At 38.7% G+C, this 19,439-nt stretch overlaps 2 long non-coding RNA genes across 3 annotated transcripts; both read left to right on the top strand.

Moving 5' to 3' along the window:
* The first annotated feature begins 457 nt into the window (after nt 1-457).
* LOC102788157 (uncharacterized) lies at nt 458-4,021 on the top strand. The gene is made up of 6 exons (XR_436914.3): nt 458-665; nt 2,023-2,040; nt 2,389-2,418; nt 2,759-2,806; nt 2,923-2,979; nt 3,373-4,021. It is a non-coding gene; the product is annotated as an uncharacterized LOC102788157 (long non-coding RNA).
* A 7,992-nt stretch (nt 4,022-12,013) lies between these two features.
* LOC148100553 (uncharacterized) lies at nt 12,014-16,067 on the top strand. 2 transcript variants are annotated; one of them, XR_015719742.1, is made up of 3 exons: nt 12,014-12,114; nt 13,127-13,237; nt 14,599-16,067. It is a non-coding gene; the product is annotated as an uncharacterized LOC148100553 (long non-coding RNA). The 2 variants fall into 2 exon arrangements; XR_015719741.1 differs by having other exon boundaries at nt 12,027-12,221.
* Nucleotides 16,068-19,439: the final 3,372 nt, after the last annotated feature.

The raw sequence follows: 19,439 nt of genomic DNA, 5'->3' as shown, positions 1-19,439 counted from the left end.
ATAATAATGACTAAATGTTGATTTTTGGTTTTACACAGGGCTAAAATTACAGTCTTACATGCTCAAGCCAAATAGATATATTCATCCACCACAAGCTGACAGAAAGCACCATAGTCTAATCTTCACCCGCGACCGTCTTTTGCCTCAAAGCTATGACATCAAACAACGTGATTGGTCAGTTGCAACGCGGGGATATTAGATGCACCATAAAATTTGGTTCTGGCGGACATTGTGAGCAAAAATTGTTCTGTTTATCCGATAGACGGTGAGAAAAGGTGCAACGACTTTGACGCGCCATTATCTGCGTATTTATTTTTTCGATTACAGCAGAACGAATCAGTCGTTCATACAGCGCCACCCCGCGACTATAATCCGTATTCCTTCAAGTTGCCGTCTGCCTTTTTAACAAATGGGAGGCGCCTCCAACCCACGTGACGCCTTTCTATCCAATGGCGAGATTCGAAACACAAAACTGGTTCAAACCGGTTTCGTTCTTATATTTCAGTGTATAAACTACAAGAACATTCGTTTGCATTATACATTCGCCATTTTCCGCTGTGAGCGCTTGGTTGGCGTCTGTTATCGCTTCGAAAAAAGCCGTTCTCGCAGCTGTATTTTCCTGACATTTTTCTTCGTTTCCCGCTGAGAACATGGGCAAAGCAAAGGTAAAAAAAACATGAATTTAAATTCAATTTAAGTCTGTGCACTGGAATCGTTTTCGTAGCATTAAGTTAACACAAGACTGCGCCTGATATTTGTGCTTAAGAAGAACGTCATCATCCCTAACAAGCGTTTTAGCAATGGCGGTCTGACAGTGGAGAGGAGCGCAAGCATCCTCCCACTCGTCGAAAACAAAAGTTGAAATTTTTGCTCATTGTTTAAAATTATTCTTATGAGTTAAACGCGTACAGTTGCGTGTATTTTTGTTAATTTTTTTGTCTCCCAGCACCAAACTCTGGTTAGTCCAGCCGTTGACATTGCGTTGTGCAAAATTTCTGACACCATCTTTTCCCCCCCCCTCTCTTTGGCAGTAGGCAGGGCACAAATCTTGCTGTTGTAAACGCAGTAACAAACTTTCGATATGGACGGTGACTGTTTTTCTTTATTCGTTTTTTCAACCTACGCGTCGATGCTTGAATGCATAACTTGGGATCCGAATTAATGAAGATAAATATGAACTGCGCCGTTATCAAGCAATCAAAATAAGCTCGAACGCAGGCTGCAAATTTGAGGAAGGAGTTGGGGGAGGGGAGGTGGCGATTATTATTTTTTTCCGCTCAGGTTTTGAATAAGTGCCAGCCTGGTTCTTGCATCGTCGTTTGAAATGGGTTTGTTAACAGTAGTAAATATTTATTAAAAACGTCAAACGCGATTAGATTGCAGTTTGCAAGTGCGCAGCAGAAAAAAATGTATAAATACAAAAATAAGATTTTTTTTGCACATTTGTGTGCGTTTTGTCGTATTTTGAATGCATTAATTTATGGTGCAGTGCGTGGCCATACTATTAAAAAAATGCATATTTAACGATTTAAAATTAGATTATCACAACAGGATTGTTTGGGGTGTTTTTCGATGAAAATCTCAGTCTCATCCGTGATTTTTTTTTTGTTGTCTTCCTTGAAACCTCTCCAGGCATTCGTTGAGCTCCATTTGTCGTGTAGGTACAGATTAGTAAAGTAGTAATCTTATCAGTTTCCCAACAGCTGTCTGTAGGCGCGCACTGATACAAAACAAAGGAAGCTGTCAGGGCGCCAAGGCGGTGTCATGGTGACAGGACTGCCCAAATTTGAATTCAAATATGCGCGGGAAAGCTCTTTGTGAACTTGAAAAATCAAGAGCAGTGTTAAAAAAATGTAATACATATTAGATCTTCTGTGAACATTTTTATATTAAAACAATGTAAAAAAGTGCACACAGAAAATAAAAAAAAAACGTTTTGTGCTATTTAAATCTGTATTTATTATTATTATTATGTAGTTTTACTTTTCAGTTTGTAATGTTTTCCCCTTCCTTGTCTTACAGGCACCTGCTTCCTCTGAGGTTTGTCTAAAATTAATATATTTTTATATTGTGTTGATGCAGCAGTTGCATTTAGAATTTGTGGGTAAATGCTTGTTTTTGATGTATCGTTTGTATGTTTTTTGCCACTGATACAATATATTTTGTGCCCTTAATTAGGATGATGAGTGTTGTACTTAGTTAATATATTTATTCAAACTCTACTCCCATTTTTATGTATTTTTATATATCTCTCTTTTTTTTGCTTTTGTTTTAACTTACTTTTTGCAACTGCATACTCTTTAAAGGTCATGTATAAACAAAGCTATTAATATTGATGCAAAATAAGACACTGTTTGTTTTAACTTTCACTTCCTTGTGGCTCTACAGCCTAAGAGAACCTCTGCACGGCTGGCATTAGTAAGTTCTTTTTAAACACTATTAAGCATTTTTAGATGTACTCAGTATATTTAATGTGCAGCATCCTGTAGTTTTTGTTAAATGTTCACTATTTTTTGTAAGAAGCAACCACTTGAAATTGAAATTGAAGTAGTCTATCATGTGTGTATTAAATTTTACACTTTACATTTTTTAAGAATATATTAAAGGTTCTCTTACACTCTTACCTGATGTGACATGAGGATGTAGCCCATGATCAAGAAGTTTATTAACTTGTAATAAGCTTTTATTACCTAGGATTTCACGGATCTATATTCTGTTATCTCAAGCTGATTTAAATATCCTCTTTCTTGTCTTGTAGAAACCGAAACCTGCAGCAGTGGAGGCTAAGAAAAAGGCTGTTGCAAAGGTATAGAACCAAAATCTTGCACGCTTACTATGGGGGAACAGCTCTGTAAGATGTTTGCCAAATGTTTGCTTGATTCATTTCTGTGATTAATTTGTTATTATAATTTTATTTTCTAGAGGGCACCCAAAACAAAGAAAGCCAAACCCGCTGAGAATGGGAGCACCAAGGCTGAGGTTTGTTTCTGTTACACTGCAAATTAATAAATGTTAGATTAAACAGATGTTCTTATATTTTCCAGGTCGTTTCTCCTTTTTTTAAATGTTATCTTAACTTATTTGCAAGCTTTAATTGTTATTGAGTTTAGTGCAAAGGTAAATTTGAAAAAAAAAAAAAAAAAGATTAAATGAGTAAAAAAAGAACTAGATATTAAAAAATTGATGTGTATGAGTTCTGGAAACCTGTGAGGCAGTTATTGTTTTATTTGTTCTCATAATGGATAAGTGTTGCAAGGACTCCTTTTAATATAATCAATAAAATTAAATCTGAGTGCAAGAATAAGTTGTCGTGTGACTTAAACAATGCAGTTGACATTGCTGTTGGCGTGTTTTTTGTTTTTCTGTCCGCAGGAGCCCAAGGCTGAAGCCACTGAAGCCAAATGAATAGTGGTTGATGTGCTCACTCTGTGTACTTGGTGATTGTACAGTTTTAAATAAGTATTTTTTACCAAGTTTTATATTACAAATGTCATTTATAGTTTTGTTTTTGGCTTGCACTTGATGTAACAAAATTTTGTTTTCACATTCATATCCATTTTATATCAATTTTAAAAACGGATACCGTCCATATCCTGTAGTCGTGGCATTTTTTAGTTTGTCTAATCCAGATTTGTTTTAAACTTCTAAACAACAGATGTAACAGCTTTTCCAACAAGTTGGATTTTGAATCTAATTGTAAACATAAGGCAGCTAAAGCTTAAAATTTTGCAGGAGAATATGAATTTGCCGTTTATCTCCTTGTAGTTTAATGTTGAACTAATAAAATTATTGCTTTCCAAATGTTTTAAAAACATTGTATGTTGATGTAAAATGCCACAGACAAAAAAAGAATATTGTTATTAGGTCAAAAAAAATGTTTAAGTTTGATGCGTCCCAAAAAAATGGCTGATGTGAACCCAGTCATCTGATAAAAACTTCTGTTAAGTTATGTTTCTGTTTTCTGCTTTTCTGACTCCAATGGTTGATCTTAATGTTCTTGAATAAAAATTTTCAAAATGTCCTTTTTGGGGTCACTGTTGAAATGGAAATCCTCGATGAAGGAACAGAAAAATGGAAATGCTGTGACACGTCGTTGAAAAGGTGATGCAGCGACCTTGAAAAGGTTTCATCATAAACAAACTGCAGGCTCCACCATTTTGGCAGGACATCCATTTTAGTTTACATCCATGGGGTCTCGTCCCTACTTGTGGCTGCTCAGGTATTGCTGTTAGGCTTGGCTTTCTATTTTCAACAGGCTAGTTAATTTTCACACTTCTCTATGTGGAAATGTTACTGGTATAATTTGTAATTTAATATAACTTGTTACTAAATTATCACCCAAGGAATGGCACTTAAAGGTTTTAAATATTTAAGGTTGTCATGTAAATGAAATTTTAAGCAGCTGCTAGTGTTTTTTTGTATCTGTTTTGGGTATATTTAAACTTGTTAGCACTATAATGAGAGAAAAAATAAACCTTAAGGTGATCTCATTGCATTAACCATTAAAATACGCAAAGTGTGACGTGTAAAATGTTTATCGGTAACTCGAGCAATCATTAATGTAGAGCGCTAGAAAAATATTTTATTCAAGTGGAAGTTCTCTCACAAAAGCCTACAACACATGGGCCTTAAAGCTATACACTAAATGAACAAATGCCACATTTGATCACCACCTTAAACACAACAGTGTATTTTACTGTCACCTAAAAACTACATGAACTTAAAGAATACAAAATTTGCCACATAAGTCCAGTAAACAAAAATAATCAGTGTATAGTCACAGATTCATTTATGAAATTATTGCATTTACCTTTAAACTTAAAGGTACCTTTTAATTTTGTATGCTTTTAGCTTGTTCTTTGCTCTTCCACATTTTGTATTGGAGTGAGTTTTAGTTTTCACTTCAATTGGAATATTTTACATAACTAAACATAACTACTGGATGTTGATGTTTCAGGGGTTTACACCTCTGGATATCCTCATCACTGTCTTTGCTCTACAGCACCAGCAGGAGTCAGTGCCACATCACCACAGAGAGATGAGGTGCATATCGTTGTTCCTGCGGGGGTCTCCCTCTCCTTTGGCCTATACAGCTCCTGAAACTCGGTCAAACATGACGCATTATTGAGGGTGCTGACGTATCTCTGAGGATGTCATCCCTTTTTTTAGGCTAGTGTATTAGTGCTTCTATACAGACAAAGCAGCCAATGATAATAATATTCAGATATGGTGCAGGTTTAATCTTTCTTTCTTTTTCTTTCTTTCATTCTTAACAAGCAATATAGAGCAAGGCAAAAGTACAGTTGATTTTATTCGTTTAAATTATTCCAAAAATATGTGTAACAGGATTACCACACTTTTCAGAGTAATGCTCAGTATCATTGTTGAATACAAATCTGTACAAAATACTGGCTTTTGATCTGAGAGACAGATGTTTTCATGGAAATGGAAGGTTGCTCATCTACATCCTATGCGGTGTATTAATGTTTATGCCATGCATCAATTTATTATTATTATTTTCGTCATCTTCTCTAAAGAGATATGCTGTGTTACAGTGGCTTGCAAAAGTATTTGTCCCCCTTGAACTTTCCCACATTTTGTCACATTACAGCCACAAACATGAATCAATTTCATTGGAATTGGAATTCCACGTGAAAGACCAATACAAAGTGGTGCACACGTGAGAAGTGGAACGAAAATCATACACGATTCCAAACATTTTTTACAAATAAATAACTGCAAAGTGGGGTGTGCGTAATTATTCAGCCCCCTTTGGTCTGAGTGCAGTCAGTTGCCCATAGACATTGCCTGATGAGTGCTAATGACTACATAGAGTGCACCTGTGTGTAATCTAATGTCAGTACAAATACAGCTGCTCTGTGACGGCCTCAGAGGTTGTCTAAGAGAATATTGGGAGCAACAACACAATGACGTCCAAAGAACACACCAGACAGGTTAGGGATAAAGTTATTGAGAAATTTAAAGCAGGCTTAGGCTACAAAACGATTTCCCAAGCCTTGAACATCCCACGGAGCACTGTTCAAGCGATCATTCAGAAATGAAAGGAGTATGGCACAACTGTAAACCTACCAAGACAAGGCCGTCCACCTAAACTCACAGGCCCAACAAGGAGAGCGCTGATCAGAAATGCAGCCAAGAGGCCCATGGTGACTCTGGACGAGCTGCAGAGATCTACAGCTCAGGTGGGGGAATCTGTCCATAGGACAACTATTAGTCCTAGTGGCAAGAAGAAAGCCATTGTTAACAGAAAACCATAAGAAGTCCCATTTGCAGTTTGCCACAAGCCGTGTGTGTGTGTGTGGGGGAGACAGCAGACATGTGGAAGAAGGTGCTCTGGTCAGATGAGACCAAAATGGAACTTTTTGGCCAAAATGCGAAACGCTATGTGTGGCGGAAAACGAACACTGCACATCACTGTGAACACACCATCCCCACTGTCAAATATGTTGGTGGCAGCATCACGCTCTGGGGGTGCTTCTCTTCAGCAGGGACAGAGAAGCTGGTCAGAGTTGATGGGAAGATGGATGGAGCCAAATACAGGGCAATCTTGGAAGAAAACCTCTTGGAGTCTGCAAAAGACTTGAGACTGGGGCGGAGGTTCACCTTCCAGCAGGACAACGACCCTAAACATAAAGCCAGGGCAACAATGGAATGGTTTAAAAATAAACATATCCATGTGTTAGAATGGCCCAGTCAAAGTCCAGATCGAAATCTAATCGAGAATCTGTGGCAAGATCTGAAAACTGCTGTTCACAAATGCTGTCCACCTAATCTGATTATTATTATTATTATTATTATTATTATTATTATTATTATTATTGACTCAGGGGGCTGAATAATTACGGACACCCCACTTTTCACTTATTTATTTATAAAAAATGTTTGGAATCATGTAGGATTTTTGTTCCACTTCTCACGTATACACCACTTTGTATTGGTCTTTCATGTGGAATTCCAATAACATTGATTCATGTTTGTGGCTGTAATGTGACAAAATGTGGAAAAGTTCAGAATACTTTTGCAAGCCACTGTAGGTTAGATACCACAAAAAGACAGCGTGCACTGTAAACCACATGGATCTGCATGAAGCCCGGCCAACAATAAGAAGTCCATTAGCAACCACAGAAACAGCAGCTCATAAAACAACTCCGCCATGGGATCCATAATTGGCTGCTTGGTTATATCAGCTGATCTACTTGCCGATTATCTGGGAGGTGAAATGATCTAATGTTTTAATTTTCTGAGCTTTTTAGGCCCCTAAGAAGAGATGATAAAAAAAGTCAGAAGTTTTATCCTCAAAAAGTTATCTCTTAATTACGTCTCCTTTGGTAGTTTGCTTGTTTATTACCAAATATACAAAATTGTTTTCAGCAGATAAAATACAATGAATGTGTTAATGCAAGAAAAAACCCTCCATTCTGCTTGTTGGGATCATATGTGGTTATATATATATATAATGGCCTCCCTACACTGTTAGGTAACCACATATGTCACATCACTTAACTGTTATGTCACTCCTGTGTCAATGCCTGGACGATGCCTTGAAAACTATGTCAGTGGGCAGCACAGACAGCAGGGTGGGCTGCAACAAATCACCTAAGATAAGGGGTTAGACAAGAGGGCGACACTTATTAAACTGCAACTGAAGATGATTAATAACACAATGGAAACCACAGGTATATTTAACCATGCCGCAGCATTTTAAAGTTATAAATCAAATTTAATGAGATAAGCCCACAATTTTTCTGCTCCAGGGCACATATGACACAAAAAGATGGAGAATGAAGTTTTCCTGCAGCTGAAGTAAATTAATAGCTTACTGATTTAAATTACATGTTAACTCAACGTATGCTTTCTCTCCCAGGTAAGGAACGCTCGTGACCCCAGCCACCTCGCACAGGAGGTCATTTATTCAAATCACTGGTTCAAATCCAAATGCAACTGAATCCTTCTTAACCTTATCACCTCCTACACTGCAAACACTAACATAACAGAAATAAAGTTACAGTTGAATTATGTCCAATAATGTGAAATAATGACATTATTGTAAAATAATGTAACATAAAAAAATATCCGACTGTGTTAACCAAAATGACTCAGTGATTAACTACAGTCAGTAAAAGACAGGCTTTCATGTTAAAGCTGATTTAGTTCTGAACTAATTATCTCATCAGACTTATTTCCCTTCTCTACCTCAGTGGTTTTCAAAGGTTTTCCTGTATGTCCCACTTCAAACATGGAAAAGCATTCAGTCCCCAAACCCCAAAATTTCTATCCATCATTAATGCAAAAAAAAAAAAAAAAGAATAAAAAAAGAATAAATAGGTTGTAGAATCTCTCTGCACAACAACACCAGCACCCCTCCACCTTTATTGGTAAAAGTTTCTTCAAAAGTAATATTCATTTGACTTCATATCACTCCATATTAAACCTACAGCGGCTCTGTAGGGCCTGCTCTATAGTTTGAGAAACACTGAGTACCAGATGAAGACAAATCAAGATAACTTATCTCTAAAATGTTTCCAACATTCTTCTAAGGGTTATGCATATTTCATGTGACAAGATATAAGGTCATCAAAATTAGATATGATGACTCTCCTAAATGCCCTCATTTGTAGTGTTTTAGGTCATTTTTCACCCATAATGTCAACAAAAGCACCTACATTTTCAGTCCACCTACATGGCAAAAAGTACCCAGTTTAGAGATCTTTTTTAAGTGTTTGACCTGATATCAGTGTGATTGTTCAGAGTCAAAAAGAAACGTTTAATCCAAACTTGTTCAGATTCTGACTGCCAAAAAAGCAAATTTCACACTAATAACAAAAGCTGAAGTTGAAGTAGATGTTTTAATCTGACAAAAACATGCAATGAAACCAGCATGTAGTGAAGATGATTGTCATTAAACAATCAAAACAACTTTACGTCAGTCTGATTTATAAACGTTTTGCAAATGTCATATACGGTATGGACAACAAACACTTAAAACAATCTACAAAATCAGATTTTTTGTTCTTTCAAAAATTATTTAAATATGAGGGATGTCAAGCATATAGACATTTTTATGCTTTACTTCACAAATTTAATACCAGCCAGCCTATATATTACCACAACCTTTCCGTTTGTTTAGTGTTCAAACCTAAAAATACCCCGAAGCGTATGCTACACATGGCATGTACCTGCAGTCTGTTTTTCTGTTACATAAAACAAATCCATAAAGCGCAAAGACAAAATGTTCCAGCGCTAAATACGCGCGCACATATAGCGGACGAGCCCATTCCTCCTAAACGTGGGGGTCTGTGCATTTCACGTGCACATAGGCATGTCTGTCTCACAGTGCCCCACCCCCCTCCATACCGACCACGTCCCGGCTTCCTATAGACTTTATAAAGTGCCCACAGTGCGCAATTTATAAAAACACACGCAGGCTGACTCTCCCCGTACTGCGCAAACCCCCCGCACAGCTGCAGGTGAGCACGCCGATCTTCAGTCCATACTTATAAAAGAAGAAAAAGGTAAAGACATGAGCGCTGATGATAAATAAGCGTCCACGACGATCACTTTGTGACATAACAACTGGAATCGCCGTGCTGTGTCGGTAAAGCTGTTTGGCACTTTTAATTCGCGCAAACTTAATTCAGATGCGTTTTTGACTTTTCACCACGTGTTCACAAACACGGAGCGAAGATCTTTAAAATGAAAAAAATATATATATATATATATATATATTTGCTTTAAAATGCATTTATAAAGATAGTTTTGGTCTCGCAGAGGTCATTACAAGCCCAGTGAGTTTATGCAACACTGGAAACATCTCCATAGCAAACAGCTGATTATTACCTGAGATAGTGGGCTAATTAACATTGTCTAAAGTTAGAAAGTTGACTGAGTTTGTTGTGGCAGCTTATTGCAGCTGATTATTATTTTTTTTTTTTCCAAAAAAGAAAAACAAAAAAAGTTGTCAGCGTCTTATGAAAACAAAAACTTGCTCATGAAGCAGCGCCTGATGAGCAGTGTGACATTTAAAACGCCTAGAAGGATAGGATCTAACAAACTCATGAGCATGAATAAGGGTGAAGATTTTGGATAAAAATGTTACAAAAGAAATTGTAATCTAAACGGGGGGGGGGGGGGGGGGGGTTAATTTAAATTCAATTCACTGTACAGTATTTTTTTTATGCTGTTTTTTTTATGCTGTCAGTTTGTGTGCAGGGCCAGCAGAGACATTCACTTTTAGATTTAAACAAAGGATTTTTTAATTTTTATGTGAATAACACACAAAACCAAAAATCTTTTTTTTTTTGTAATTAAACATTTGTAAAAGCTTTACGTTTCTTTTAGATGTTTCCGGTTGTTCCATCACACAGGATCTTGTTCAGCAAATCCACACAGGCATGTCAACAATATACTCAATATACTCAATATACTCATGCCATAGTGATGAATGTAGTGGATGACCAGACAATAGAGTGGTTCAACTGCTTGATCACAGTCGTGTTGAGGATTCAGTCCTGAGCTGCTGTTGCATGTCAGGAGATTTTGACTTGGTCGACAGTCCTGCCACACATCTACCTCCGTCCCTTTCATATGTTTCGCTCACTCACAGTAGATCCCCTGCTGCTGGGGGGGGGGATTGAGCTCCAGTGGGCAGTGAATTGTGACATGAGGCGGGACCAAGACTGGAAAAAAGGAGAGTGTACGGGATTTCATTGGCTGTTTAGAATAAAGTACACAGTGTACCCAGCAAATGTTTGCTGGTCCTGGTGAATGTGTGACACTAATCCAGACTGACACCGTTCAGGTTTTAGTACCGATATTTGTGGGAAGCATGAAAAGATGGAGTCAACCTCTTCACGTTTCCCCCCCCAGCTTTTACTGTTCGAAAGGGGAGATTTCTTTTGTGCGTTGTGTTGCATTTTTTGGGTCTACTAATTAGACTGAGGCCAATAGGGAACACATCAAGATAGGATGTCCAAGAATGCACTAAATACTCTCGTGTCAACATGCCTCAAAGTCACTATCTGATTCTGTTTGGTATTTTTGAAACGTGGTCAGAAGTGACATGAAACCGGGAAACACCCTATTAACCATTAAGACTTCAAACAAACATGAATACTTCACAGATGAAGGGCATGTAGCAAACCCCTCCTAAACTCTGACTCAGCTGCTTATCTACGCTCGGAAGCTCCTTGTGTCTTAAGATTCTTTCCCACGTACAAGCAATACATGTATATGAGGGTGTGTGCGTCTGTGAGTGACAAGATGCAAACATTTGAGTTCCTGGGAATTAATGGAAATTCAGCAGAATATCCTCATCGGATCAGTTTGGAAATCTCAATTGAAATTGCAGCAGTGATAGAAATTAGTCATTAAGAAAGGTGTTGAACTACAGGTTAATTAATACTGGAAATTTAAACCCTTAAAATTAATGTCATGTACTCTCATGTCAGAGGCTACATGATTATAAACAACTGTGTTCTTGGTGAAATGAGAAAATTATGTAACGCAAACAGTCACAGCAGGAAATTAAAACACACTTAAATTAACAAATGTTAACAAGAGGAAATTATGTCCCAAGTTTCCAACCTGCACTGCTATGAGCTTCTTGATGGGCCTCCCGATGGTCTATGACATTTAATATTTGCCCTAATTGGAGATTAAATATCCACAGCAAGCTGGCTATGTAACAAACTAAACTTTGACATGTGACCTCTGAGATGGAACTGTTTTGCTGTCTTTCGATTTGCTACTATTCTCTTTACATTTTGTTGACTAAGTGAGCAAATCCTGTCCGGCAGTTCTTGTTTTGGAAAGACTGTGGAAGGGGTGTGTGAGGGTTTTTTTGGGGGAAAGCAACCCACTGAGAGTAATGCGGTGTGACAGCGGTGAGTCTGTGTTGGAAAGGGGGCGTGTGCTCGTAGGCGAGCCTGAAGATCTGGTTGGGCAGGGGCTGTATAAAAAGGCGGAGCGCAGTGCAGAAGCTCTCTATAGTTCAAGTTCATCACGGTTCGGCATCTGTTATGGGTTTTTAAGCTGAGAAGTAGAAGGTCCCGCTGGCCAGTTGGAGTGAGAGTCTCAACGTTGTTTTTTGGAAAGGTGAGAACTCCCCCCCAAAGCGGTTTTTATAAGACACAAGGACCAACTCTTAAAGCTTGGATTATATTTTCCTTTTTTCTTTTCCTAAGGGATGTAACTCCAACCAGGTTGGCGCATTAATCCTTCACATACTGAATGTCTTGCCTTCTCCACAATCCCTTTCCTTAAAATTCCCACAGCCTGCAGCGCAGATGCATCTCAGAGAAAAGTCACTTTGCTCTTTCTTTATGAAGCAAACACTTGTTGGTTTGCTTCTTGTAAGTCAAACCTTTTTGTGCATCCTTATGCTGAGGTGGGATTTTTTAAATTTTTTTAAGATGACCTAATGTCTAACCATCTCATATCCTCACACCTTACTCCACTTTGTAGAGTCTTTTCCCTTTCTGGTGTATTTTATTTTTATTTCTCAAGCTACATTTTTTTTTTTTTAAATGTATTTATTTTTTTAAATGTCTTTGTTCGACTATTAGTATCCAGTTTGTTTTAAACCAGCCCTCGCATCTGTCACATATGGGATTGTCCATATGTGAATGAACGACACTGTCTTTCTCTTTGTTGCGTCTGTTTCTGATGCAGCTTGAATAGAGGCTCTGTTGCTCTGGTCCAAACATCATAATTTAATAAAGAGGTGGTGCTGAGGGGCATTCCTGGTAGAAAGCAAAATATGAAAAAAATCTGTGCCAAGAAGGGCAAATCAAAAAGGATTCCAGATGTGAAACGATGGATTTAAGCACAAAGAAAGTGCTTCTCTGTACACATGAGCGTTTTTTGTACCGTGGCTTCAGGCAGGGGATGTACCTTCCTCACGCATGGATCAGATGCTTTAGCTTTTTTTGCAAGCCAATCTTCTACTCTCCATCTTTTGGCAACTACATCTCATTTTGAAATTCAGATCTTTGGTTATCTCGTGCTTTTCTAAAAGTCGATTAATCCCAGACTCTCAAAACACAAATGGAAATCCTGATCTTGTTGTTTTTTTATGTATTAATATTTCAAATTTACTTCTCCGTAGGTCTTGAACCAGCCCAGCTCTTGCATCAGCTTTAACCCACCTCACACCCAGTTAGCAGACATGATCATCAGACTGGGCAGGCTGACACCTGGATACTTCCGTCTCCTCCAGGTATGGACTTCATGTTCTGTCACTTTATTAATGAACATATTATTGATAGATACTTTACACTGATCTCCATCCACTGAGTCATCTGCAGGAGTAATGTGGCTTTTAAAATCCTTTCAAAAACCCTCTTGTGCATGCTTGATTGGACTTCACCTTTATCCCCCCTTTGGTCACCCAGTATTCATATCGTCTTTATTTCATGCTTACATAAGCATTTACATTCGCTTTAGACGAGGGGCTCAGTGACCCACAATCTGCTTTCAACGCAAACGTAATTAGGGGTGACACTAATCATTGTGATATCATATACTCTCGGCTTCTTTTGTTCCACCCGCTGTCGGCATAATCCACGCGTCACTTGTGTTACTTCGTACGTCTCGTTAGCTGTGGACATTTTGTGTTTGCTTATGTGCGCTAATTTGGAAACAAAGCCTTGTTTCTATACCAGAAATGATAAATGTGTCAGGGTTTTGTATTAGGTTTGACTAGTCTGACAGAAAACTTGCTTTGTTAAAGGAGCTGTACTAGAGAAGGGCAGCTAAAGGGCGTACGAAAGCACAGACGGCATTTTTTTGATACTGGTTCTTCATTTGTGTACATTTGCTTTATGTTGCGCCATTACGTAACGTAATTCTAAATCAAACTATTATGGGCTATCTAGCAGTTGGATGTTAGATTTTATTTTTAAAGATAACTGGTTCTTTCACAAAGACATGAAACAGCCACTTAAGCTTGTTATTAGGTATTTGTGTTTTACACTGTGGTTCATAACAGCATTTTTGAGAAATCTACTTCAACCACATATTGACTACTGTTGAAGATGAACAGTGAAGTGAAAAATCAAGTGTGGAAGCTCTGAAAGTATTTGCTGGTTATGCTCCCTTGTTGGCTGCAATATCTAAGGATAAAAAAAAACAAAACTATGAACTTCTAAAAAGTTACAGCTAGCTCTGAAAACAAATGGTATTTGTGGGCTTTGTCCTCTTACTGGAGGCCACATCTTGCCACGTATATTCTTTTTAACGAGTGAAGGATTTTTAAATTTCCGAAGCCGTATAGGAATTCAAATGATCCTGGAGGTGGCTGTACATTCTGAAGCTGTTTACAGTACACACCATCCAATGTAGGCATCACTTCCTAGTATTTTCATTCCTGGTATAGTTCCTTTTTACTTCTTGTTCCTCTTTGACTAAAATCTCTTAGTCTTGTAAATTTTTAATCACTGTTTCTGAACATTGGGTCACATGGCACAGAGCTGTGGAACTGAAGTTGCAGATGTTGGGCTTTTTTTTTTTTTCTTTATGAAGTATGAAGTTTTTTGTCCACTGCTCTCTGACCTCTGACCTTTTCCCCCTTCTCTGCAGAGGCAAGTAGCAGGTCAGGTGCAGGCGCAGCCACAAGACCGTACTGTCAACCAGATAGCCATGATGCTGGCCATCATGGGCCTGAGTTTGTCTTACTACAGTGCCAAACAGATGACGGAGAAGGTGAATGCCCAGCCTGCACCCTGAAGAGGCTCGACTGCCGGTGCCATTCGTCGAAATAATGGATGAACCAATGACAAGTGATGGCGGTGGAGCGAGGAAGTAGAAGTCGAGACACAGCAGTGTTTCTGGGGACCGAACTTTTCTCACCTCACAGTCATAATCACACTTTGAATTTCTGGGATCCCTCACTTACCACGTGCAAAACTTTCTGACCGGGCACTGAGTGTTTTCTACTCTTTCTGTTGCCAGGACTTTCAGGATTTATTGGGATGGGTCACTCTGGGTCATGTTTGGACTCTTTTCTGTAGACTGGTTTGGGTGGGTGATCAAAACCTTGACAGCTAATTGGACCTGACTATTGGTTATTACCAGGTTAGATGCTTGCAGAATGCTGTCAGTGCTGTTCTGAGCTATAAAAAGCAGAGAAACCTAAACTGTGAAACAAGCTTGTTCAAAAGGAATTTAATGATATGAGCAGTAATGCCTTTTTAAGGGAATGCTAACTGCAAGTGAAGTTTACCTGGTAATGAAGGGAAGACGGGCTCAGAATGTGGATAAAGGGTTTAAAAATGTAGCTTTTGAAAAAAAATTTTTTCCTTTAACCCAAAGAACCTTGCATAGCCCTGTGAACAGGGCTATGTCTATACACAGATGTCTATACACCAATTGGCCACAACATTTTAAAGTTTTGTAGGTAGGTTCTCCTCACGTTGCTGAAACCACAGTGGCTGGACGTGGATTCTGTGACTGATGCTCGTTCCACCTTGTGTTCGTTAAGTTGTCCCCAAGAGTTTTTGCGGCACGTCGGAGCGTATCGCTCTGCTGGGGGGAGTCTGCTGCTGTGGGGGGATGCCATTAATATGAGGTAGTGCGCTTGGCCTTCAACAATGTTATTAAAACTAGGAGCCAAGTCAGAACGTAACACTGTAAGCATATGATCGAAATGATGTTAATCCTTTCACCTGCCAGTGGTTTGAATGTTGTGGCTGATCTGTGTTTATAAAATTGTATCTGCCAGGTGTCTGAGATTTAAGTGAATATTTGCACAGAACTAAAGAAACATGTACATGTTACAGTGGATATGCAAAGGGACAAAACTCTACTTTTTTTCTGGTTGTGATTTCACTGTTTTAACAATACTTCGTGAAGTCCTGTGTGTGCGACTACCTTGGTTAGCACCCTGGCTAAGAACCCTCCTTCTGGGATGTACTCATTTTAGTGCAGACTTTACTGAAATGCATGGTTGTGCAGAACTTTAATCCAAACAAATCTCACGAGTCCCTTTTGTTTTTATGAATGTATCACTTTATTTTCGTATTGACTTAATAAAGCTGTGAATATTTTAACATGTGCACTTTGATTTATTGAAAGAAAAAAAAATTGTTCTCGGCACAGTTTCTTCTGAAATTAAAATGGTGGCGGCAGCGTGCAAACCGCTGTGAGGTTGGCACAGGGAGCTGCACAGCTACAGCATTTCCTGCAACACAGACTCGTGTCATCTGCACGCAACAGGATGTGGCCACTCATATGTAATGTCTCCCTTTTTAAATGAGGCAGCTATATTTTTTTTCTTTGCCTGCTAGTGCAATCTAATGTTATGTATACTTGTGGTTTTGTAGATTAGCACGCTAGTCAGTTGGAAACCTATGCAATACATGCATTTGCATGTTGAAAAATGCAGAACGTATGCTGGAAACAACCAAGTCTTTGAGCTCCAGTTTTCTGTTGTCCTTTATACTGAATCTTGGATGATGGTCAAAACAAAACCTTATAAACCAAAATCTTCATTATAACATGGTGGAAATGTTCAAGTTCCTCAGCAGAGGTGTGCTGGCCATCGGTCAAGTGCAGCAAAATGTGACAGGTTAGTCACACAAAGCCGACCCCTCAGTGTCTTGGTGCTCGATTTGTGCCATGCTACATACAACAACAAATGTGAGTGCGCTACATTTGCAATTGCTTTTCTGCACGTTCTCCCTTTCTCTTGCAGGGTGTGGAGGGTATAAAGTGCGCATGCCTGCTCACAGGCTGATGTGATGCCCTGTGACAGGCTGAGAACTCGTTGGGCGCCACGTGCACCCTCTGCCCCTGCCATTAGCTCCTCCTCCCCACGTTACTGGGGAAAAATTTCACTGATGCTAGCATCAGGACACGGCCTTTAACGAAGAGCACCTATTGGTTGACCGGTGATGCGTCATCAAAATCGGTTCTGAACCACAGAGACAAAAGAATGGGGATAGGGTCATCGGTAGCGAATGTGGATTGGAGGATGATTATTTGGGATGGAGGTTGGGGGTGGGGGGGCGTCCTCTGTTTTAACAACTAACAAATCTTAATTAAAGGCACTTTGGATTACGCTCAGATAAATGACCCCAATATTCAAAACCAAGTGAAGTTATTTAGAAGAAATAGCTTTGCAGACATTTGTTTTAGGGCAGAAATATATTCAGGAGTTGGTCACATTCAAAGCAGTAGTGCAAGAAATTTAAATGGACTGTGAGGCTCATCCTCAGATAAAAAGAAACTTTTATTATGAGTTCAAAATCTCTCAGAAAGATGAACTCCACTTATAGGTACATGATATTTCAGTCATGAGCTCATCAAGTATATATTCATTCTCTCATATTGCTAGTGTTTTTTATGGGTTTCACTCTTGAGATCACAGGCAGTGTGTTTAATTTCACTACATTTTTAACACGATATGCAAAGAAGCTAAAGTGTGTTATTCCTTTTTAAAAAAACAACTAAACCTCTTGTTCGAGGCTTCCTTTAAGACTAGATCTTGTTATGAGTATAAAGCTAAAGTGTAATTTTGTTGTATCTTAGGCTAAGGGCCTTTGAAGACCCCCTGTTCGGTTATTTTTAAAGAAACAGATAACACACATGAGTTTATGGTAACTAAGATACTAATGCTAGAAGGAAATAGTCTAATAAATATTTTATGAGAAATACCTACTGACACAAGTAGGTGTGTCTTGTGAATTTCTAGTTAGACACTCTCAGGTTAGGAAACTGCAAAAAAGAATCTGAAGCCACAATTCCAGCTAACAGTTTCAACCCAAAAACCAGTATTGTAACTATAATTCCAGGCCTCATTATCTTATTTAGCTTATACACTGTATATAAAAATAAATATAGCCAATGTAACTTTACACTGATGTCTCAACAAATATATTTGGACTTTTTTTGGTGCCATTTTAGGAGAGCAAATGGTGAAATGCTAAGTTATCAGCTAATGCTAGCAAGCACGGTTAGAAAACTGCACCCATAGACTGTGTCTATGGGTGGATAGCACAGACAGAGATACCTGCTAATTTGTGCTAAGTGACAAATAACATACTAGAATTTCAGTCATGAAAACAAAGTTTTGTTGTAAAAGGCGCCAGCACCAAAACCCAGCTCTCAGGTCCAATTTCACGGCAATGAAGCCTAGCAAACAGCTGCTGGCTACAGCTGCTAGTGCCAGCACTCACCTGTCAGTCAAAGCAGCCACTCCTCGAAGTTTAAGTAATAAAGTTCAAATGGGTGAGGTATACCCTGGTGACATTTATCAAGAAGTGGTAAATGAGCTGTGGAGACCCAAACTGGTCTCTGGAGATGGCTGTAAACATGTTTCTCTGCTGTAAATGAACATTTTAACACAGGAGTCACCAGGGTCTTTTTTTTCTGGTTGCCCCGCGATTGGTGATTGTCTTCAAGACTTGAAACATCACAGCAGAAATGAAATGTTGAATGCAGAAGTGGTGCATCATTAAATAAATCTTAAATTAAAAAATTAAGCATTATTATTAAAAACTTATCATTTAAAGTTTGCAACAAGTTGGATGTCTGGATGTAGCTGGTGCAGAAATGTAAAGAAATGCTTGTAATTAAACTATATTATAGTCATTATAGGCTGTGTTGCACCATAAACCTCTTTTGTGCTCAGATATTCCTTGCAGATTTATTAGAACGTGTGAAAACGTGTAAACACAAAGCTCATCACAGTGCAGGGAATGTGCGCAGACCACGTCAGGTCACATCTATGGCAAAGTCAGGCTGGGGAGACGCAGCATGCACGTGACTGGCTGGAGCATGTGCTGGATGGGGGTTCACTGTGGGGTGGCCTCTGGCCGGGGAGCCACTGTTTTGACTCGAACGTGCAGACTGCAGAGAACTCCGTGTCTCTCACATGCCACACACTCCCATCCTGCAGCACACCATCAGCATCCATTTTTATCTGGTGCCCCACTGAAGCCTTCAGTCTATTTATTTTTGGGTCACCATAAAATCTAGTATTTTTTTCATAAAAAAAATTAAGAATTATATTTATAAAAAGGACCTGTTCATTTTTTAAATAAAAAGACCTGTTTAAAAATGTAAAGTGATTGATAGAAAACTCACCTATTTTGATAGGTTAACAATAGAAATTAATGTCTCTCTATCTCAGCCCTTTAACCTTCCTGGTCAGTGATGTAGGACGTCATGTTCTGTCTCTTAATCGCTCTCTGCTTTTTTTTTTTTCCCTGTGGATCACATTTGGTTGGGATTTACTGCAAAGCTGCTTAACGCTCAATTTGAGGGCTGTTTGTTTCTCTGTTTCTGGGCTCAGATGTTTTGTGTTTTTTACCCACAGGGTTTATCATCTTTGTGCTTTTATCACCTTTATGTGATGCCACTCCTTATAGAGAACTATATAAAGAAACCCGGGTCTCGACATCTGCCGAACCTGTTTTTAG

The sequence above is a fragment of the Neolamprologus brichardi genome, chromosome 11 (genome assembly GCF_056152115.1).
Source record: "Neolamprologus brichardi isolate AB-2024 chromosome 11, ASM5615211v1, whole genome shotgun sequence".
NCBI lineage: Eukaryota > Metazoa > Chordata > Actinopteri > Cichliformes > Cichlidae > Neolamprologus > Neolamprologus brichardi.
Note: the sequence above shows the minus strand (reverse complement) of the source record. Positions and strands in the feature narration are given on the sequence as shown.